Consider the following 8,104-nt stretch of genomic DNA (forward strand, 5'->3'; position numbering starts at 1 on the left):
GTTGTACACCACAGTAGACATAACACAGCGAGCTACATAATCCATACTGCTTGCTTATAGGACTACATCATTCAATAAAACAGCATGACGAGTGACATGAAAGGCTGGCGATTCTGCTAGATTGTAATTACCTTGTTGTGTTTGTCACCTGACCTCACACCCACCACATACTGTACAGCTGATGTAGTAGAACAACTGGCAGAGGAAAACCAGCTAGAAGAAGAAAATAAAAGTGACTGGGCTTTACAGTCCAATAGTAATAATACATCATAATGTTGATCTATGTTTGTTTTCTTTCTAAATCTGCAAAGTAAACTGGGACTAAATCTGCAAAATAAATGTAACAGGCTATAAAGGACATTACAGTAGTATAGTATGTAGCATATTCATATTTATTTACATGTGTATATGTTACCAGTTAAATATCATTATTTTTTTATTTCAATGTATACTGTTACTTACATTTTGCATATTTCTGTGTACTTGTACCTGCCAATCATCTGTTTGTTATCGATGTTGCTGCAATGACACCTGCATTTCCCTATAGGGATACTAAAGGTTTATCTTATCTTACAATATTTGTGTATTTATTAGAGTAAAAGTATAGCACTAAATGTAAATAATCAAGTAGTAGAAGTAGCTTCAAATTGTACTGAAGTGTGGATTGATCCGGTACCAGTTTGACAGCTGTTGTTCGTAATGAAACAACGATTCCTTGTATAACACAAACTTCTAACACAAATTAACTTGATCCAAATGACACCTTGTTACGGATAGAACTATGTAGTGTGTAGTTAAAGGAGAAGAGACTGGGTTACAGAGTGCATATTCATTGAAATGCCAATCAGGCCAATACCTTGTGACATTTCTGCTCTTTCTCTTTTCATGATACAGCTAATGCGGCCCAGCATGGGCAGTCATACTTCAGGAAACCGTGTAATGCAGAAGCTCTAACACAGTAAGGCACACACGGCAGTTTAACACGTCTGCGGTCTTTGCAGCCACCTCTAAAACACGTTATCGAAAAATCTCCAAGTATTTGCTGTTTCTAGCAGAGCTGGTTATCCGTTTGTTCATGAAAGTAACAATTGAACAATGTAAAAATGCTCCACTGCAGTCCTAAAGAAACAGTAAGCTGCATCATCTATCATTGTACTTATGCACTTACACATTTAAGTAAATAAAGTGCCTGTGAATCACACAAAAAGACGATATACTGTAACTGTAGTATTTATTTTTTCTGCACTGATTTTGTTTATGTACCCACACGTTTTCCCCTGGAACATCTAGTTTCTTTTTTCAGCGTTTAAATGTATCGTTTAACTGCTCAGGTAATTATTGTTCATTATATTAATGGATGATCTTACCGATTAATTAATGTAGGAGTGCATTTTACTGATGCAGCTGCTCAAACTGGGGCTAATTTTAACCACGCTATATACCGCTGGGTGTCATGTTGATTTCATTAATGTTTTAACAAATAAACATTAAAGGTGGGGTAGGTAATTTTGGAGAAACCAGCATGAGTGCGCTAGAATTTGAAAATACACAGCCGGAACAAATCTGCCACTTCCTTACAGAGCCCCTCCTCCAACACACACGAACGCGCACATGACCAATGAGGGCACGAGATAAGTTTGTGCACAGATAGGCTGACAGGCAGGTAGGCCATCCAGTTATTTTAGCCGGGCCGGCTAAAATGATTGGTCGTGCTTTTTACAGTACTCTGGCTTCCACAGATGACATTTTTGTATGGATTTTTTGTCAAAGCACTTAAGATATTCATTGCTATCGGGATGTTAAGAGCATTCCATGGAATATAACAAAAAGTGTATCCCGAGCCGGTTTCTCAAACTTACCTAGCCCACCTTTAAGTATTTTGGAACATCTGTCAAATAAATGCATTAGTGGAAAGTGCCTAAGTACATTTACTTATACTGTACTTAAGTACAATTCTAAGGTACTTAACTTAAGTATTTCCATTTAATGCTACAATTATATTTATACTCCACTAGATGTCCGGCAGTGGCTCAGTCAGTAGGGGCTTGGACTAGGGTCGCCGGTTCAAGTCCCCGAACAGACCTAAATATGGAGTATGGACTGCTACTTGGAGAGGTCCCAGTTCACCTCCTGTCCAGCCCTTGAGCAAGGCACGAACGCTGCACAATAGCTGCCCACTGCTCCTAGTACTAGACTCCTGCTACTAGGATGGGTTAAAAGCAGATAACTATTAAAGAGGGTTTCATCCCTCTCAATTCTTCTATGTCAGAGGGAAATATTTTACTTTTTACTCTACTATATTTATTTGGCAGCTTAAGTAACAAGTTAATGTGCAGATTATGGTAACGACAAAATATAAATACAAATATAAATGATGATGTAATAAGCTTTACCAGGTGCCACCATAAGTTATGTACACATCATTAATTGAATACAATAATATATATTTCTCAAATGGGCCATACTACATAATGAGTTGCCTACTTTACTTTTGATGCTAATATTGGTGCAGGAATGAGTCCTAAACCTGGAATTTTAGCACTCACATGTGCAGGAGATGTTCACGTCACTAAATATCCTACTCAAGAATGTCCAAAGCTTTTACTTGTCTTAAAAACGGCGGTTGCTAACAAGTGTCTTAATGGAAATACTAAACGTCACATCGAACAAGAGTCAACCTTCAGCTTTTATTTTTTTGTATTTGTGCTGTTGTATTTGTTGTTAAGTGTTTTCGTTGTAAAGTATTTTTATTGTATGTAAAGCACTTTGGCTCGACCATGTGCTATATAAATAAAACTTGATTTGATTCAGCTCAGCAATGGTGATGTGAAGTCATGTGACTGTGATGATGCTCATGTTTAACATTACATTAACTATTTACATATGGTGCATTTACCCATCAACTAAAAGTGATGGTAATATTTAGAAATCATAATTCTGAACAAAATGTGTAAGTATCATGAATGTGTTTTTGTCGAGGGAGCCCTTGAGATGCTATCTCATTTAAGAAAAATACATCATCACTGCACCACTCTATGTACTTTAAGATAAGTTGAATGCATGACTTTTACTTAGGTAACAGAGCAGTAATACCCTGTGATACTTCTACATTTACTAAGTAAACAATCTGAGTACATCCTTCACCACTGAGTCAATGAGTATGCAATATTCCCCCTGTAAGTGGAGTATAATAATGAATCAAAAATAAATGAGTTCCTTGTATAAACTGTAACAAGCTTCCAGGGTACACAATCCACAAACTGCAACCATTTGAGATGTTTTTCAAACATTCATGCTGACAATTTGCATGACAGTAATCCAAATATTAATATATTCCTGTATCACTGTTTGCACAGTACTGCTTCAATTATTGGATGACTCCACAGGGTCTCAGTGTGAAAAGACTTTTGAAGCTCTGTGCCCTTTGACGTCATACGGATGTTTGTGATACTGTACAGCATCTTGTCTAATCACTCCCTGCAGTAGCCCTGACGAAGCCGTTTTCTTAACACCCACCATCCTGGATGACAGCCAGCTGGGTTTTTCTTCAAACTCTCTGCTACAGTATCATCACGGCTGTTGGCTCCTTGGCAGCAGATATGACATTGACACCTTGGTGAGAGCCTACAGCCTCCCACCAACAGAGCTGTGTTATACTGTCGGACACCCTGAGTTTTTCTCGGTTTGTAGCGCTCACTGCAGAGTTTGCATGCCTGTATTCTCCAGCTGTTTGTCAGAGGTGCAAATAATCTAGTACATATTTAAAAGTGTGAACAGGTTCAGAAAACAGTAAAAGGTGTATTTGTCATTTAACCTCTATTGCGATGTGTAAGCCCTTCTGGATGCCCAAGCACTCCTCTGCTTACACTGCCACTGACTTGTTCAGTGTGCCATCCAAAGATTTGTGCTTTCGATTGAGCTGCGGCTGAATTATTAATCAGTCATCCACTTCCTGACAACATGGGCTTTTAATTGTAGGGTCTCTTGTTCGACAACTACAACTGAAAGACAGGCCTCGATACAAACCGGCTATCGATCACCCCCCCCCTTCAGCCTCAGGATTTTATCCACACAGAGATCACAGTGACAGAGGTACCAAGATACAAGTTTCTTACATACTACCAACATTTTAGATAGAAGAAACCAATTGAACTCCTAATTATTCCATCAGTGCCTGTGATGAAACTTTAAAGGGAAGAAATGAAAAGTATGCTGCTGTGATTTTAATGTTCATCAGAAGCCATGCAAACAAGTTCAAGTAAATGCTCATTTAAAAGCTGATTAATTCAAAATCTGCACTGAGTTAAAAGCTGACAGATGTGCCTAATTGTTCTCAAAAGAGACATGTTTTCCACTTTTTAAACACTAAAACCGGTTGCTATTTTTCCCTAGAGGAAATCTTAAAAGCAATAATTTAATAACTATGTCAAACATTGAATATGCACATATATGTTTATCGTTTCCAAATGTTTCAGATTGAAATATATTCTACTTGCCATTGACTTAGTAAACTGACAAGCTCAAGTCCAGAGACACATTCATGATAAACCAGGCTGTTGACATGACATTCACAAATCATATATCGGAATGTTGCAGCTACAGACACAGGCATGAGTCGACAGGTGAGGAGTGACCTATATTAAACAAGCAAATCGTCAATTTTAATTCAAAAGGTTTGACGATGCCACAATGCAGCCTGCTGATGAGCTCCGATTACAGCCGTCAGGTTTTTTTGACTGAAACCCTGCAACGCCCGATGTAAAACCTAAACGTGTCAACAAGCTTACCTTTTTCATGTTATTGTGATAAGCTGCCGATGGGTGTCGGTCACACGGCAATAGTTATCCAGCTCTTACATGTCGGCCGTAATGCCACTGTCTGTCGGGAAGGTAAACAAGACGCTCCTAAAACAATGCTAGATATGTTTTTTTATCCTTCAGATGAATGACACATTTTCTCCGCGGTCCTTGCTTGTCGGTCCTTCCCCTACAGTTCAGCCGGTGTTCTGTGGCAGCTCGCCGGCTCACAGCGGATCCATCACGGCAGACGGCAGGAAAACGCAGTTTGGAGGCTGCCGGTGATGCTGCTGCAGCGTTGAGTCCGTCGAGACGCGGGATGAGAGAGGTGGGGGTGGGGGGCATCCGAGGGCCCACGACTAAACACTCAGCTCCGAAATATTAACCCGAAATCTCGGTCTCCTGAGCAAACGGTGGTTGATGAATCATTATGCGCACACTAAGGCAACATGCGCGTGTTTTTTATTCTGTCGCGTTTGTCTGAGGAGTGATGCTCTGTGATGAGTCAAGGAGAGAGTTAAAGGGAAAATTCATTCAAAAATAAAATGTAAGGTAGTCTACTCTTTGGGATTTTAGTTATGTCAGACAGTTTACATGAATTAATCTGAGTCACTATATTCTACCTAGTCTTCATAAAAAAACTATTTCCCAGATGCCCAAAGTGTCATATTAAAATGTCTTATATTGTCCCAAAAATATAATGTAAAAATTAATAATTATAATACAAGGCAAAAAACCATCTCATCTAAGAAACTGGATCCAGCATTTTAGCTTGACTTGAATTATTTTATATCTAAACACATTTTCTGTCGATTGAATAATCTATCGTTTCAGTTCAACACATAAGAGACTGACTCATTGACTCAAGCTATTTGTTTTTGTTTGAGGGTTTTTTGTCGAATGACTTTTATGTGAATGAGTCAGGGAAAAAAAAGCCCCCACAGGGCTGCAGACAGCGTTTTAAAAATACTGACGTCAAGATTCAAACACTCTAAAATGTTTCAGTATGGTATCACTTCAAATAGTCATTTGTAAGCACTAGGCTATATCTAAGCACTAATAAAAAGTTCACAAAAAAACATATTTAAGTGTTAAAGGTGGGGTAGGTAAGTTTGAGAAACCGGCTCGAGATACACTTTTTGTTATATTCCATTAAATGCTCTTAACATCCCAATAGCAATGAATAAGTGCTTTGACAAAAAATCCATACAAAAATGTCATCTGTGGAAGCCGTACTGTAAAAAGCACGACCAATCATTTTAGCCGGCCCGGCTAAAATAACTGGACGGCCTACCTGCCTGTCAGCCTTCCATCTGTGCACAAACTTATCTCGTGCCCTCATTGGCTCTGTAAGGAAGTGGCAGATTTTTTCCGGCTGTGTATTTTCAAATTCTAGCGCCCTCGAGCTGGTTTCTCCAAAATGACCTACCCCACCTTTAACTGATGTATTTGTCAATAATGATTTTATTCTCTTAAAAAGCCATTTGTAACTTGTTTAAACACTGAATGCTTGATAACACATAACAAGCTGCAGGTCACATACAATGATTACCCACATAAACAAATCCTTAAGGTGTTATATAGCATTTATGTATTCAAGTATCAGTAGGCAGGTTTGTAACTCGGAAACTGTTCAAAACTCATGGAGACATGATCAAGCTTCATCCTGGAAATACAAAAATGTGCACTTACCAGATTTGTTTTTGCCTCGCAGGCCTTCATCTGCAGATGGAGATTACTCACTGGTCAGACGAGAGTAAAGTCGTTTTACAGGTGTGTTATACTATATTGTTAATCATTTAATATCTGTGTATACACCAGTTGTGCAGTTGTTGAAAAATACACACTGATTAAGTGTAATGCTCTGTTACGATACAAAATACCAAAATAAAAGTATTTATTATGCAGAAAGGCACATTTTCAGAATACTTATTTGAACATAATTGAGGTTTTAATGTGTAGGCTACATCACATTAATGTTGAATCCATTTACATTGAACAACTTTGTATGCCACATTGTATCGGCTGAGTTGCTTGTGAATCCCCTTGGTATCAAAAATAGTATCTTTAACATTAGGCTACAGACCATCATGTATTTGATTGTTTTGTGATTAACATTGGTATTACTAATCTGAACATTCAAAGTAACAAGTAGGCTTTAATTGTTCCAAAAAAGCAGTAAAAAGTACAAACTGTAAATAAATATATTCCTCCAAAATGTATTGTAAACAAAGTAGAAAGTAGAAGAACATGTAAAATCAGGGCTGCCAACATTTGAGTTCAGCTTTGAGTGAGATTTGTTTTTGGTGAACCGAAAAAAGAAACGTTCATGTGTACAGTGTTACAAATGTATTGAACATGTACAAACTAGGGTTTCCCATTAATGTACCGGGCGCTAGTGAAATACGCACATACACAGTGTACCCGCGACTCTTACAATGAAGGCTCGATAAGGTGTAAGCAGAGGTAAAGTGCTATTTTACAAGTGTGGGGGGGGGGGGGGGTCCTCACCTCCTCTAGGGGGGTCCGGGGGCATGCCAAATATTGAAGTGAAATGCATCTATCTGGTGCATTTTGAGAGCAAAATGAATTTATGGAAACATCTCTCAACACCCATATGAAACAGAACTGTACACAGATTTTCTTTTCCCTATGGATATTTTACAAATCACTCACCTTTTAAACTGTATTCTTGTTTTACTGTCATATAGTATTTCATAACTGTTTTTCATTTATTCTCATAAATGGTGACCAAAATATTTGAGATCCACTGAGATGACTAAAGTTAACTATCTAAACAGAGAGTCCCTTACCTCACTGAGCTGTAGTTATCTCTCAGTCTGACAGGACAGAGCTCGCTCTCCCTTTCCTTGTTTTAGAAACAGCTTTTAATATCCGTTAAAGGTGGGGTAGGTCATTTTGGAGAAACCAGCATGAGTGCGCTGGAATTGGAAAATACACAGCCGGAAAAAAATCTGCCCCTTCCTTACAGAGCCCCTCCTCCAACACACACGAACGCGCACATGACCAATGAGGGCACGAGATAAGTTTGTGCACAGATGGAAGGCTGACAGGCAGGTAGGCCATCCAGTTATTTTAGCCGGCTGGCTCAGATGATTGGTCGTGCTTTTTACTGTACTATGGCTTCCACAGATGACATTTTTTTATGGATTTTTTGTCAAAGCACTTAAGATATTCATTGCTATCGGGATGTTAAGAGCATTCCATGGAATATAACAAAAAATAGTGAGTTTGGTAGAAATATACTGTATAATAGTAAAGTTATTTAAGATGATGCCATAGTTATT

General features: G+C 38.5%; 1 protein-coding gene across 2 annotated transcripts in view; it reads right to left on the reverse strand.

Moving 5' to 3' along the window:
• Window positions 1-5,132, reverse strand: part of dlgap4a (discs, large (Drosophila) homolog-associated protein 4a) — a 95,956-nt gene extending 90,824 nt beyond the window's left edge. For both annotated transcript variants that reach the window (XM_034211020.1, XM_034211019.1), the window contains exon 1: window positions 4,788-5,132. The gene's annotated coding sequence lies outside the window, so the exon portion shown is untranslated. The remainder of the gene's footprint in view (window positions 1-4,787) is intronic.
• Window positions 5,133-8,104: the final 2,972 nt, after the last annotated feature.

The sequence above is a fragment of the Gymnodraco acuticeps genome, unplaced genomic scaffold, assembly GCF_902827175.1.
Source record: "Gymnodraco acuticeps unplaced genomic scaffold, fGymAcu1.1, whole genome shotgun sequence".
NCBI lineage: Eukaryota > Metazoa > Chordata > Actinopteri > Perciformes > Bathydraconidae > Gymnodraco > Gymnodraco acuticeps.